Below are 15029 nucleotides of genomic sequence, written 5' to 3'. Positions count from 1 at the left end.
GGGAAAAAGAGTCTCACTGTTAGCAGGTAAAAATAAATAAACCCTTCAAATCCAGCAAAGCTGCTGGGGGACTCTATAGGTAAGGGATATTAGCCATAAAATGAGAATTCTCCCTAACAACATTTCATCAATCCATTGACTGTCATTAACAATATGAAACAACATATTTTGCAATCAATGTGTTTCAGTTTAGTAGGCCTGTAAGAAGACACCAAATCTGGGAGATCTTTTAGAGAGAGAAACCATGAACCTGTTTTACTTTTGCAATAAAATTAAGGGCACATGACCTCGGCAATGAACCCAGGAGCCACATGGTGGAATATGTGTGCTCGAATAAAATTCGGAAAGGGGCCTTTCCCTTTGCTTGATGGATAATTGCTCCTAGTATCATTTCAATGGCAAAACGTGTTTCCATCATAGATGAGATTACTAAGAGGGTTCTCAGAGAAACTTCACACATATACTACTTCTAATTCAATCTGATTAGCCAATCTCACAACTACAGACCTCCACATTCCATGGCTACATCAGTTTTCAGATTAACGTCTGACACATTAGAGATGTCAGAGAATTGCTTGATTCACTCTTCTTCTGCAATGTTCATGCAGGCTCCCAAGTTCCCCGGCAGCAATTTCCCTTAGACAATGGGTGATCCCAGGAATTTGTCAAAAGACTTCACAAATGTCAAGGAAGAACCAAAACATGTTGTTGACTAATTATGCACTGTTGTAAAATATTACAATCTATCACGGGCAGATAAAAACCAATGTATGCATGTGTTAATACCAGCAGAAGTACACTAGTGCCTGGTGCCAGAGGTTAAGATTAATTCTAAACCTTCCAGGCATCACGTCTTTTGTTTTGCCGAAAGTGGTTGACCATCACAGAATCCAGTTTTTTGCGCAGAATTAACAAAGGCAAAGTAACATTTGATAAGGGGTAGTATACCTGTGGTGTGCAAAACAAAAATATATTGGGCTAAAATGTACAATAGCAAACAGAATAAGAACCAATCTCCATCTGATTATTTGCATCAGTTGAAGGTGGTAGTCACTCAGTACCTCAGCATTAACAAACCAGCCGAAACTAACACAGTGGCTGTGGATGTTGTTTTTGGTTAGGGGCCGAAGCTACAACACCAAATGAAGGTGATATTTGTTGGCTGACAACGAGGCCATTGGAGGACTTTGCAACTCTTGCAAATCTTCGTGTATCTTGTCAGGAACAGAAACATGAAAAATAAATTCATCTAACCGCATGGTGCTTTAATTGCAGAGCTCCTGAAGAAGAGGCAAAGAGATACGGGCAAGCATGACAAGTGGAACTGAGCAGTTTAGAAGCTAGAGCAGAGGACATGTTGCTATGTAGTAGAGTGGTTTCTAAGCGCACCAGAATGTGCAGATGGGTATCAGCACTGTAAACAGGAAGGGCATTGGAGATGTAAGAGATCACAATTAGCTATGTCCCCTATAGCACACCCTTTCGCAAATGCAAATGATGCAGATATTACAGCCACAAGCAGGATTGGCATGAAACCAAAGAGCGGAGTGCTTTAGGAAAGGTAACATTGTCATGCAAAGACTAATAGCCTGGCCAAGAAGATATATTTGTTGAAAGGGTGACTGAAGGGAAAAACATACCTTACTTAGGGCCTCATTACACGGTAGGCGGAGAACCATGGCGCTATTAACGCCATGGTTCATGCCGGTAAAGGGGAATTACCGCCCTATTCCAAGGTTGGCGGGGCAGTAATTCCCCCTTCCACCATTGCCCTTCCCCATTCCCATTTTTGCCCCATAGGGCATAATGGGAATGGGGAAGGTGCTGATTACGGCACCGCAAATTTGCGGTACCGTAATTAGCACCCTGGTCCCTTTGCGGGTTGGTTTTTAACGCCTGCAAAAAGCAGGCGTTAAATTCCCCAACCCGCAAAGGGACCTCGTAGTAAGGCGGTAAGGGTTTACCGGTACCAGTGCCCTTACCGGTACCGGTAAACCCTTACCGCCGTCCGTGTAATGAGGCCCTTAGTGGCTAGTGAAGCAAATCCCACAGCACTTCAGTACAAAGATTTTACAAGTATGCTTATCTCTATCACTACCATCAAAGCTATAGGTATTTCTAATAATCCTGTGCTATACCATATTCTAACCAGGGAAAGGTGACCAGCCAATCATGTGGCTGCAAACACGTGTGAGAACACACGTGTACCACCCACGTTTCACCAGCCACCCAAGGCCCTTCCACCCAATGCCCTTCCTGACATTCTTTTACCTAGCCCCTCCATCAACCCCCCCCCCCCACAAAGCCCACAGTGCCACATTTCCTGCCTTGAATCCATCCCCAAACTCCCTCCCACACCCATACTCCCACCCCACTTACCTTCTTCTGCTACTGACACTGCCGCTCCTTCCAGACCCGCCATGGAAATACGAGAGGGACTAAGTCCCTTTTCTATTTGCTCCTGGTGGCGGCCATGTTTCTTTTTCCAATGGGGATTGGCCTAAGCGAGGGTGAGTGCTACATTACAGCACCTCACACTTCCAATATCAAATAGACACGTGTTCCTATTAAGTTTATTCTTGCCCATTAATTTAATTTGGTAGTATGTGTTGTGCTGAAGTGTACCATATCCTTTAGCCCAGATGGTGTGTTCCCAGATATTCCACATGCAAATGTAGATTTTGCATTAACCATCTTACAAAAAGAGTCAAGACATCCCCCTCCTCAAAAAGGCACATTGAGTCCGAATCTCATTGAATTACTGTCTAAAGTCTGGTAATGTTTAATGTCATGACATGGAAATGAAGTAGGGTGAATTCGAAATGCTGAGCCTTTTTGTATCAATGTGGATCCTTCTAAATCTCTCACCATAATATTATTTACATCCTTAAGCGGAAAAGGTTATGGCTGTTTTCATTGAGTCACCATTAAAATAAGGTATAAATGTCCTGACTACTACTAAATGTAATACAGTAATTTGCCCGGTCTTGAAAGCAGGTAGAAACACCTATTGCCTCAAAACCTTAGAGATGTGAATTCAAGGGTTTTACCGGCTTTCCTAATTGTCCTAAATCATGCAACAATTCTCTCCTGCACCGGTTGTACATGATATTGCCTTATTAATTCATTGATTGGGAAAAATACTGTGACATAAATAATGTGACATTTTGCATTGTTATTTCATGAAATTAATGGACTAGTAAATAGACATTGTGACGGGAATATTAAAAAAAATCTGCTTGCACACTATTAAGAATTCACACAAAATATCAGCAAAAAAATGGTTTCTTCACATCAAATTACTTTTCGGCAAAGAAAAAGCATACATATCTTTCTCGACTTGTGAATACAAAGCCCTGTTTTGTGCGTCCATTACACTCCTTGTCAGCTAGAGTGAACTATCACTGTTTTTCAGAAGGTGTATTCCTTTGGTCAGTGCCCTCGCTTGGGGACACCCCGTGTAATCCCGTTTCACACTACTGCCCCTCCCAAACCCCCACCACCCTCTCCGACTACGCCCCCATTCAATTTTGCTCTTTATTCCCCAGCCTCGTTTCTTCCCCCTTCACTTTTGCCCCACACAGCCCAATCCACTTCTGCTAGCCATCACTGACTTGACATGAATGAAATTACTTCTATCTACTGTTTTTTGGCAGCAGTGACAGCACTTCAGCTCCAAACTTTGCAGAGCAATACAAAGCCAAATGAAAGTTCTGACTGGTATGTCGGAAACATGAAATGTAATAAAGCAATGTTCAACAGCACCAATATTTCTACTAACGTATTCCTCTACAATAATACCACTGTGTACGTTGTTGTTCCTCTTTCTTCTCTATCCCTATGCATTTGGGCCTCATTCCGAGTAGGGCGGTAAGGGATACCGGGCACCGGTAAGGAGACTGGTGCGGTAATCCCTTACCGCCCTACTACGAGGTCCCTTAGCGGGTCCCTCCTTTAACGCGTGGTCTGACCAGGCGTTATGGACAGGACCCGTTAAGGGACTTCAGAGCTAATAACGGTACCGCAATTTGCGGTACCATTATTAGCGCCTTCCCCATTCCCATTGAGCCTCAATGGGGACTTACTGGTCCCGCAAAGGTCGGACTACACCTGCAAATAGCGCCATGGCTACCTCCAATCTCGGAATGAGGCCATTGTGTTGCTAATACCTATTTGCTTTTATTCATCACGTTTGCCATGCATATGAACACGATTTTTCTCAGGTGTGCACTGAGATGCCCAAACTCTTTTCTCAGATTTTGAAAAAGGACTTGGATGACATTGTTGTTACAGGTAAATCTGTTCTTGTCGGTATATTAATGACCACCTTGCACCTGTCCCTGATGAATTTACTTTATTACATTTATATTGCGTGCCACTGACACAGAGGCCTAAGGGTGCCCAAAATAACAAACAGACAGAACAAGAACGGACATGAAGTCGAGTCCAGTGGCAATACAGATGCATTTAAAAGGGGCTGGTTGGTCAGAGGACAGTGCAATTGTCATTAACAATCTGAACACAAAAGTCTTCAGCCTTTTCCGAAACAGGGCGGTCGATCTCTCTTCCCTCATGTCTGGGTGAATAGCATTGCACACGGTGGGAGCTGCTACAAAAAATCGATCCTTTTTTACCTGGGGTCATTCTATGGGCTAGAACTCTGAGTTGATTGGTGTTATTTGATCTAAGGTTGCGTAAACTCGATTTTATTTCCAGCACTTCACTCAAATATGGTGCCGACGATACTCTCAGGCACTTAAGTGTTATAAGGAAAAGGCGGAAGTCAATTCTGGCTTCTATAGGGAGTAAATGCAAACCTTCTTCTTGCCTCATTGCCTCATGAAGTATTTTAACATGAACATCTCTTCCTTCTCAATGCATTTGCTAAATAGGGGCATGGTGCATCCTGCCAAAAGCTGCAATTGTGCCAAAAAAGTGTTCACTATTTGGGTCATGATATTTCTCTAGGCGCATGTTACTTAACTGCTTCCCCCACAGCCATGATTTTGAAAATTCCCAAGCCAGCCACTGTTACACAAATTAGATCTTTTCTTGGTACTAAATGGTAATGTCTCCAATGGATTCAGAGATATGCTGTCATGGAATGATCCTTACAGGTAGTGGTGACCTGTGGGTACACTCAAACCATTCAAATCTACTGAAGCAGAGCAGGCATTCACAGATGTTAAACGTACACTTGCTCAAACACCGACTCTGGGTCTTACAAATATAGAAACTTACTTACACAGTTCCCACAACCATATAATTGCTATATACAAGAAGTACTTATTGTGCGGCCCAGGAATGAGACATGGACACAGAGGACTCACAGTGGTTGCTACACATTTTTATTTAAAAAATAGAAGGGCTGTAAAAAGCTTCACTACCTCTATTCTGGGAGGTATTTCCCTACCTCAATCAAAACGAAGGGTCTGCCTTATGTTAAGATGTCCAAAGGAAAAATGTAATTTGTCTGAAATCCTATCCTAGTCCTCACATTCTAGAAACAAACTCTAAGGTAGTGAAGGATATGTATTTGGCCTTGAAAGGGCACATATGTTCAGGTTCAACAAAAAATGATATAACTCCAACCAAATTAGATAATGTTCACAGATCCAGGGAATGGCTCCCTTCCGCAGGTTTCCTCAAAGTAAAATGATACGTTCAAAGAAACAACCTCTTAGTAGTCCAAAAGGATGACTTCCTGCTCTTTTTGTTATAATTCACTCCAGGAGACATGGGCCTTTTCCACAGGCTTTTCATGACTTCCAACATTACTTAAAACCCAAAGGGATGTATCTTCTTAGGGATTCTCCTTTCAAAAGGAACAACACAACTCGATCGTGAGTGTCAGACTCACAAGACAACTGGTATACTTTCCTTTGAGGTTCTTTACTCATAGTCAATGCAGTTCAAATGCTCCTAAAGGCATAGGTCTTCCTTAGGATTCTCCCTTTACAATATGCAGTTCTCTTTGGACACTTGAAGACACCTGGTGTGCTCTCCTGCCAGGTACTTTACTCACTTTCAATGCAGCTCAAAACACCATAAGGGCATAGAACTTCCTTAGGATTGTCCTGTCATAATTGCAGTTCTCCTCACACACTTGAAGACACCTGGTATACTCTCCTGCCAGGCTATTTACTTGCATTTAATGTGGTTCACTTTTACACAGTTGACTTTGCCTGGTTTACTCTCCTGTCAGGGCTTTCACACAATGTTATATGGGTGTGGAACGCAGATCCGCTCTTCACCTGGTATGCTCTCCACCCAGGACTTTTAAACAACACACTATGTACAAAATCCGAACAGGTATATACCTTCTATTGATTTCTTCGACCTTCTTATCATCTTCAGACCCTCCAGCTTAAAGCAATTTTGCGATCTCGCAGAATGCCACGAAAACGGCCGTTTTGCGCAAAATGCCACAAAAACGGCTGTTTGTGCAAAAACAGCATCTTTTAAAAAAAATTACTGTTTTAAAAAAAATAATACTCAGGGTGCCAGGTTCTCAACTTTTATTTGCACAAGAAATGAAATGTGCTAACACATCTCATCACTTGCCCCCCAAAAAAGTGCAGCCCAATCCACAAGGGACACATGAATGGGTACATTTTATATGAGCGCCCATTCGGATGGCCTTTTTCACCTCCTTGATCAAATAAAGTGGCGTTTCTGTCAATTTAAAAGCGCATCCCTCATTTCCAAGCAAGATGCACTTTAAATGTGCAGAAATTGTAGGCAACCCTACGCGCACGGGATGTGGGCCCCATTTTTTGAGGAACTGGGTCAAAATTTACATTTAAAAAAAATAAAAAAATGGTTACACTATGAGAGAGAGGGAGAGTGATGGGTGAGATGTGAAGTGATAGGCAAGAACGCAGAGGGAGAGCAGTGGGTCCGAGGAGGAAGCACTGCACAAGAGAGCAGAGGAAGCAGTGATGCGGTGGCCCAGAAATCTGAGAGCGAGCAGAGGTACAGAAAGTAGAGGGAGCGTGTGGTCAGTGAGCCAGAAAGCAGAGAGGAAGTGGTTGGCCAGAAAGAGGCAGTGAGCTGCAGATTGGGAAAAAGGATGAGGGAAGAGCGCGATAGAATGGGAGAAAGGTTGCAAGATGCAGAAGCAGCACAAAAGAATGAAGGACTGTATATTGCGGAAGGAATTGTAGAGTGTAAGGTGTGAGTTGGGAGTATGATTTGGAATGTGGCAGGGGCTGGGCAGTGCAAATTGTGACTTGACAGTGTGACATAGCATGTGAGTATTTGTATGACAGAGTGAGAGGTTAAGGAATGCAAGTTGTGATGGAGAGTTGGTGAGATGTTATGTTATGTTATTTTGCATTTATATAGCGCTTTATATACCATTGGTATGGTCTGAAGGCGCTGGTAGGTTGAACGCCCTTGGGAACCGAAGTTCAGGTCAGTAGAGAGAGTAGAGGGAGTCCAAAAGTGCGTGTGCGCACCAGGTATGTGTGCAGCTGGTGCGGAAATCGAGTGGTAGCTGCTTCTTAGCTGTAGGTGTGGTGGTTGAGAGGTCAGGAGTATGTGTTCGCTCTGGTCGGTTTTACCCAGAACGAGTGTGGCTTCGTTAGGCCTGAGGAGAACGCCTGGCTGGGGGGTGTGAAACCAGCAATGATTACTTAGAGTGATGTGGAGTAAGCGGGAGATGTAGATATGAGAACAGTTATACCGAATGGTGTCATAGTATCTCTGTGTTCTAGATGAGTGGTGGTGTAAGGGGGAGAGTAAGCGTGGGGTGTGGTATGATGTATGTTTTCAAGTGTTTCCTTCATTCCAAAGCATATTAAGTATCGTCCGTTGCACATATTCGTCCATTCCTCATACTCGTCCGCTCCACACATTCGTCCAGTCATTATCATCGTCTAGTTCACACCCTCGTACACTTCTAAAACGCTGTTGGGAACAATTCTGAATCCAACTTTCACAGAGAGGCTATTGGGTGCAACTTTCGAGTGTAACTGGGTACACTTCTAAAATGCTTTTGGGTACACTTCTAAATGCAGGTGGGAACAGTTCTAAATTCAACTTTCAGATAAGCTATTGGGTGCAGCTTCTAAATGCAATTGGGTACACTTCTAAAATGCCGTTGGATACACTTCTAATTGCAAGAGGGAACAATTCTAATTCAACTTTCTCAGAGGGGGTGCGGGGTACAGTTCTAGTTGCGAGTGGGAACAGTTCTTAATTCAACTTTCTCAGAGAGGTAATTGGGCGTAACTTCTAAATAAGATTGGGTATACTTCTAATGCAGGTGGGAACAATTCTAAAATCAACTTTCACAGAGAGGCTATTGGGCGCAGCTTCTAAATGCAATTGGGTACAATTCTAATGCAGGTGGGGACAATTCTAAATTCAACTTTCACAGAGAGGCTAATTGGGCGCAGCTTCTAAATGCAATTGGGTACAATTCTAAAGCAGGTTGGGACAATTCTAAATTCAACTTCCTCAGGGAGGCTATTGGGTGCAACTTTCAGGTGCAACTGGGTACACTTCTAAATGCAAGTGGGAACAGTTCTAAATTCAGCTTTCATAGAGAGGCTATTGGGTGCAGCTTCTAAATGCAATTGGGTACACTTCTAAATGCCGTTGGGTACACTTCTACATGCAAGAGGGAACAATTCTAATTCAACTTTCTCAGAGAGGCTATCCGGCGCAACTTCCAACTGCAATTGGGTACACTTCTAAATGGAGGTGGGAACAGTTCTAATGCGGGTGGTAACAGATCTAAATTCAACTTTCACAGAGAGCCTATCGCGCGCAGCCTCTAAATGCAACTGAGTACACTTCTAAATGCAGGTGGGAACAATTCTAATGCAGGTGGGGACAATTCTAAATTCAACTTCCACAGAGAGGCTAATTGGGGGCAGCTTCTAAATGCAAACAATTCTAATGTATCTTTCTCAGAGGGCTATCCGGCGTACTTCTAAATGCGATTGGGAACAGTTCTAGATTCAATTTTCATAGAGAGGTTGTTAGAGATTCCATCTAAGTGTGGCGTAGGCTAGCAATCATTAGTTGACGTTATACTGCGGGCCATTGAAATGTAGGTTAGAGTGGGCAGGCTATTGGGAACACTTCTAGATTCAATTTACCAGAGAGGCGATTGGGCACACTTCTAAATGCAACTTTCACAGCGAGGCTATTGGGCACATTTCTAAATTCTATTTTCCTCAGAGAGGGTACTGGGCGCACTATTAAAATCAATTGTCCAGAGAGGCTATTGGGCACACTTCGAAATGCAACTCTCACAGAGGCTATTGGGTACACTTCTAAATGCAACTTTCCAGAGTGTCTATTGGGCACACTTCTAAATGCAACTTTCACATGCTAACATTCACAATTCCATCTAGATGCAACGCAGGCCAATATTCACAATTCCATCTAAGAGTGGACAGGCTAACATTCACAATTCCATCTAAGAGTGGACATGCTAACATTCACAATTCCATCTAGGAGTGGACATGCTAACATTCACAATTTCATCTAAGAGTGGACATGCTAACATTCACAATTCCATCCATGAGTGGACATGCTAACATTCACAATTCCATCTAGATGCGACGCAGGCGAATATTCACAATTCCATCTAAGAGTGGACATGCTAACATTCACAATTCCATCTAAGAGTGGACATGCTAACATTCACAATTTAATCTAAGAGTGGACATGCTAACATTCACAATTCCATCCATGAGTGGACATGCTAACATTCACAATTCCATCTAGATGCGACGCAGGCCAATATTCACAATTCCATCTAAGAGTGGACATGCTAGCATTCACAATTCCATCTAAGAGTGGACATGCTAACATTCACAATTCCATCTAAGAGTGGACATGCTAACATTCACAATTCCATCTAGATGCGACGCAGGCCAATATTCACAATTCCATCTAAGAGTGGACATGCTAACATTCACAATTCCATCTAAGAGTGGGCATGCTAACATTCGCAATTCCATCTAAGAGTGGACATGCTAACATTCACAATTCCATCTAGATGCGACGCAGGCCAATATTCACAATTCCATCTTAGAGTGGACATGCTAACATTCACAATTCCATCTAAGAGTGGACATGCTAACATTCACAATTCCATCTAAGAGTGGACATGCTAACATTCACAATTCCATCTAAGAGTGGACATGCTAACATTCGCAATTCCATCTAAGAATGGGCATGCTAACATTCGCAATTCCATCTAAGAGTGGACATGCTAACATTCACAATTCCATCTAAGAGTGGACATGCTAACATTCACAATTCCATCTAAGAGTGGACATGCTAACATTCACAATTCCTGGACATGCTAGTATTATGGCACTCTATGTTATTGGTAGGTAAGATAGAGTGGCAGGGGTTTTCTGGAGTAGAGTGATGGCTCTACTCCCCACCCATGCCACACTCACGGTTTTTGTTGGCGTTTGTTGGCTTCCTTGGCGTCCCCTGCGGACACCTGCTGACACATCCTGGAGCCGCCTCTGTAGGAGCCGCCCTTTACCTTGGGGCCCTTCACCACAGGGGTGCCGGGCAGAGGGCTGCCCTGGGAAAGTCGGGGATAAAGGGGAGGTGGACGAATCAGGGCCAGGGGAGGACAAACGGGGCGGGACTAAGGAAGGAGAGCTGCCATGCAGAAGGGAGGCAGCAAGGGCCTCCTAGTGCCAAAATAGTGGCATGGGGGGGCAGGGGCAACACAACCACACGCTTACCTGGGCCAGGATGGAAATGGCCGGGAAGGAGCGGGGAGAGGGGGGCGCAAAGAGGGTGCAGGGGCCTGGGGGCACAGAAATTACTTTGTGGGGGGGGCATCTGGGGTTGGCTTGCCCTGCGCAGCACTCACCTGCTTCCTGATGGTAAAGGAAGCAGGGAGGCTACCGCGGGTCGCTAGACCCGAGACCACGGGCCCAGTTAGCCAATGGGCAACGGGGGGCGGGATGGGAGGCGGGAGCAGGGTGATCCAGGAAGGAGCGGGGAGAGGGGGACGCAAAGAGGGTACAGGGGCCTGGGGGCACAGAAATTACTTTGTGGGGGGCATCTGTGGTCGGCTTGCCCTGCGCAGCACTCACCTGCGTCCTGATGGTGAAAGAGATGTGTGTTGGCGAGAGAGGTGTGTGGGTGTTTGGGGGATTGGAGAACATAGAGGGGGAATATTTTCAGCATTACAACTGATAATGATCAATTTAGTTAATACTATTAAATAGGCATGAACATTAACCCAGACATGTAGCCAAATCAAACACTGTTCTGCCAAGCCAGAGACATCTGGGACTCTTCCTATTAAATTAATACAAAAGATACATAATAATGATACCCTGGCTCTCTTTTAGCCTTGCACTCTGCCTATTTCCTGCAATGTGGCAATCTTACACACTCCAGTTAATACAAAATGTCTCGCAAAAATGCTGCAATAAATAAAGGTTTGTGCTGCAAAATTTGCCATTTCATGCCGCAAAATTTGCCATTTCATGCCGCACAATCATGGAAGGCCTGAATGTAGCAGGACAGACGCCTGTGTGTGGGAAGTGGTGGGGGGGTGGTACAAGGGAACAACACAGGGGGACCAGATAGGGTGGGGATGACCTGTGGGGATATAGGGTATAAACACATGTTGATGCATGCTTACAGAGTTGGAAATGTGTTGCACCTAGATGGACTGTTGGGTAAGGAAATGTGTTACACCTAGATGTGTTGCGAGGCATAGGACTCTGGGTAAGGCTCTTGTAAACCAGGACTCATGTCTGGCAGAGAGTCTGCCAGGACCCCCCTTGTTATTTGCATATTTCAAGTAACTTTGGGTTTCACCCTAAGTTACTAGGGGAATCCAGACGTGGACCCCTTGCTCACTATTCTTAGAGAGGCACAGCTACACCCTACTGATGAGGTTCAACCAGACCGAAACAGGTGTCTGGGGTTGCTGTTGGTACTCTTGTTCAGAAGAGAATTGCGTAGCATTTCGGTGCTGGACTGCCCCAGGGCAGGACAAAGACTGATATGTTTAGGATATTTCTCCTCTGTGAAAGATTTTGAGCTAAAGACTCTGGGTAAGGCTCTTGTAAACCAGGACTCATGTCTGGCAGAGAGTCTCCCAGGACCCCCCTTGTTATTTGCAATCTTACACCCTCCAGTTAATACAAAATGTCCCACAAAAATGCCGCAATAAATAAAGGTTTGTGCCGCAAAATTTGCCATTTCATGCCGCAAAATATGCCATTTCATGCCGCACAATCCTGGAAGGTCTGCATCTTCTCTCTTGTTATATTAACTTTACTTTATTTCTCAGTTCTCAGTTTGTGAAATACTGACACTTTCAAGATTACTGAGGAGGCACGAAGAGTATATCTCATTTCCCACTCTCCATAGCAAATATGACCTTCTCAAGTGTCTTCTAACAGTTCCCTGGTGTCCCAACTCTTCACTTCGGGCTCACCAGTATTGTGTTTCATGCTCTGCTTCATCTGCTCTCGTTCGGGTCTGTTTCTGGCTTCTGCAGTTCTTGGGCAGCTTTCCCCAAGCAGCGGTACAGAGCTCCTGCAGATTCGGTTCTCCACGCCAGTGCAAAGCTGGTTTGTCAGCTTCTCGTCCTGTCTGCATCTCTCTCAGGTTTGGTTAGCTTTGTTTCCCCTGGCAGCGCTCTCCAGCAGCAGCAGGGTGTTGGTTTTGAGCTCCGGCTCTCCACGCCAGTACAAAGGCCATTCGTAGGCTTCTCGTCTCGCCACCATGACTCCAGAGCCATGTGGGACATGTCTCCAGTCCAGACACCATCTTCTCTCTGCTTGTGTCTTCTTCCTTGGACTGCACACCATGCACCAACTTTTGAGTCGGCATCTGGAGGAAAAGCCCTTCTCCAAACCTTCTCTCCTACTGACAGGAGCTGCTTGCTCCTATCAGCTTCTCTCTCTTTTCATTCAGGTGTCAGCATTTTAATTGCCCCGGCAACGCATGCTTCTTTCTAATGACTAAAGTGCTGTGTTGGCTTTCGTCCTCTAGTGATTCTCATAACTCCATTCCTCTTTCTCGTTCCAGTGCTTGCAAAGGCTTCTTCATTTACAAGGGTTTGGAAGTCAATTCTTCTCATTCTACTGATTACAGGATTTTGAAGGATGCCATCAGCAAGTCTTGTGGGTTGATGAAGGGGTTTGTTACAATAGGCCATTAAGGCATGAGGGATGGATGGGACATCTCTAAATGAAAAAGGGGGATATTGCGTCTCATTCGATGATGTCTGTCCCCTGCACTTAGTATCGCCCCCCCACATGGGGCCCTGCCTACCTCCAGGGTCAGGATCAGATAGTTGCTGCCATCCTTTGGCCACATGGGAAAAGCCTATCCTCCGGAAAGAATTGATGACATCATCGGATTCATCACATTACGCAAACCACAGTGATATGCATCACACAATCGCCTATTATGGTACCACACTTGATTCTGTTGCAGCTGATTTACCACCTTGCCTTGTGACAGTTCCCTCATTAGAAATTAAATCCTGTGAAAATGTGGTTCTTGGATCACCCCTTGTTGCTGACTCAAATTGACACCCTAGACTGGGATACACGTTTTGGGAGATCAACTTAAAGTTTTGAATTCTGGAGTGCTCTAACATCTATAACACATCACCCCTTGTTGGGGCAGTGCCTCATGCTGTAACAGTAATACTGTTGAAATCAAAGTCCCAGCACTTACCTACTTCTCATCCTTCAGTCCTTACCATTTCCTAAAAATATCTTTCTGATGTACTTCTTCAAATCCTTGATATCATTTATTTCATAGGTAATTTTTTTTTTAAAGACAAAGCAAGGTAAGCTGACTGCTGGTCTGGGATTACATTGCAGAAGAAACCGTTGAGAACACTATATATCTGATGTTTATTCAGTTCAGTTTGACAATCTCATTGCACTGACGAGAGCCTGCACACTTTCTCAAATTAAAACTGTCACCCTGTACTGTGGTAGCCCGAACAATGGTTTATTCGATTTTATTGTAAACAAGGTAGAGTTGAATTAAGTATAATGTTGAAGTATGAAAATGGTATTATGCGAACATAAAGATTTCATTAAAACAGATTGGGCCTCATTACAAGGGTGGTGCTCCCGTAATGAAGGGTGCCAGTACGAGACCGGCACCCTTGATTACGGGAGCGCCGATTACGAGGTTCCCTTTGCGAAACCCGGACCAGACGTCTGGTAAAACCAGACGTCTTTTCTGGGTCCTACGAGGGGAAGAGGGAGGTAATAACGGGCCACTTGTGATGTGCCCATTATTACCTCCCTCCCCATTCCCACTGAGCCTTATGGGGGCTCAAATGGGAATAGGGAATGGTTCCTGCAAGGAGGAATTACCGGGTCCTCCTATGTCGGAATGACCCGGTAAGTCCCCATTGCAGGAACCCGGTAATGGAGCCCAGTTTGGAGGCAGCCATGGTGCGAATAGTACCATGGGTACCTCCAAACTCGTAATGAGGGCCATTGTATTTTTCAAAATTATTTTCAAAACTTAAAAAAAGTATACAGATATATCACTATCTTTTAAAATCATTTAAAAAAACAGGAAACAATGGTATAATGGTGACATACAAAACTTCACATATCTAAAGAATTGATATATCTATTAATGGTCCATTAGTGGTCCAAATCATTCAGTATAATCTTAGTGTGCCAGTTAATATATATTTCATTAGCTGATCGTCTCTTTCATTGACAGGTTTCATTTTGGTATTTTCAAGATCAGCTTTACATCAATGTGCTCATTTCCTTTTTTATTCTTCCATTGACCAGTCTTTATTCTCCATTATACAATCAAAATAATGTTCGCTATGAATAATTATTATCCTCTGATTTTCAAACAGATCAACATCCTAATTGTACCTGTATGTCTTCATCTTTAGACAGACTCTATTCAATCATACCAAAGTCCTCATTGTAACCTTGCATCATCATCCTCACATCCTCCACACGTTACCATGTTTCGCTACTGCTGTAGCTCTTTTATTTTATTTGCAGCACATATAAATGGTG

This window comes from Ambystoma mexicanum, chromosome 8 (genome assembly GCF_040938575.1).
Source record: "Ambystoma mexicanum isolate Mex_15411 chromosome 8, UKY_AmexF1_1, whole genome shotgun sequence".
NCBI classification, from domain to species: Eukaryota; Metazoa; Chordata; class Amphibia; order Caudata; family Ambystomatidae; genus Ambystoma; species Ambystoma mexicanum.
The sequence above is the reverse complement of the archived record's forward strand: the minus strand, read 5'-3'. Positions refer to the sequence as shown.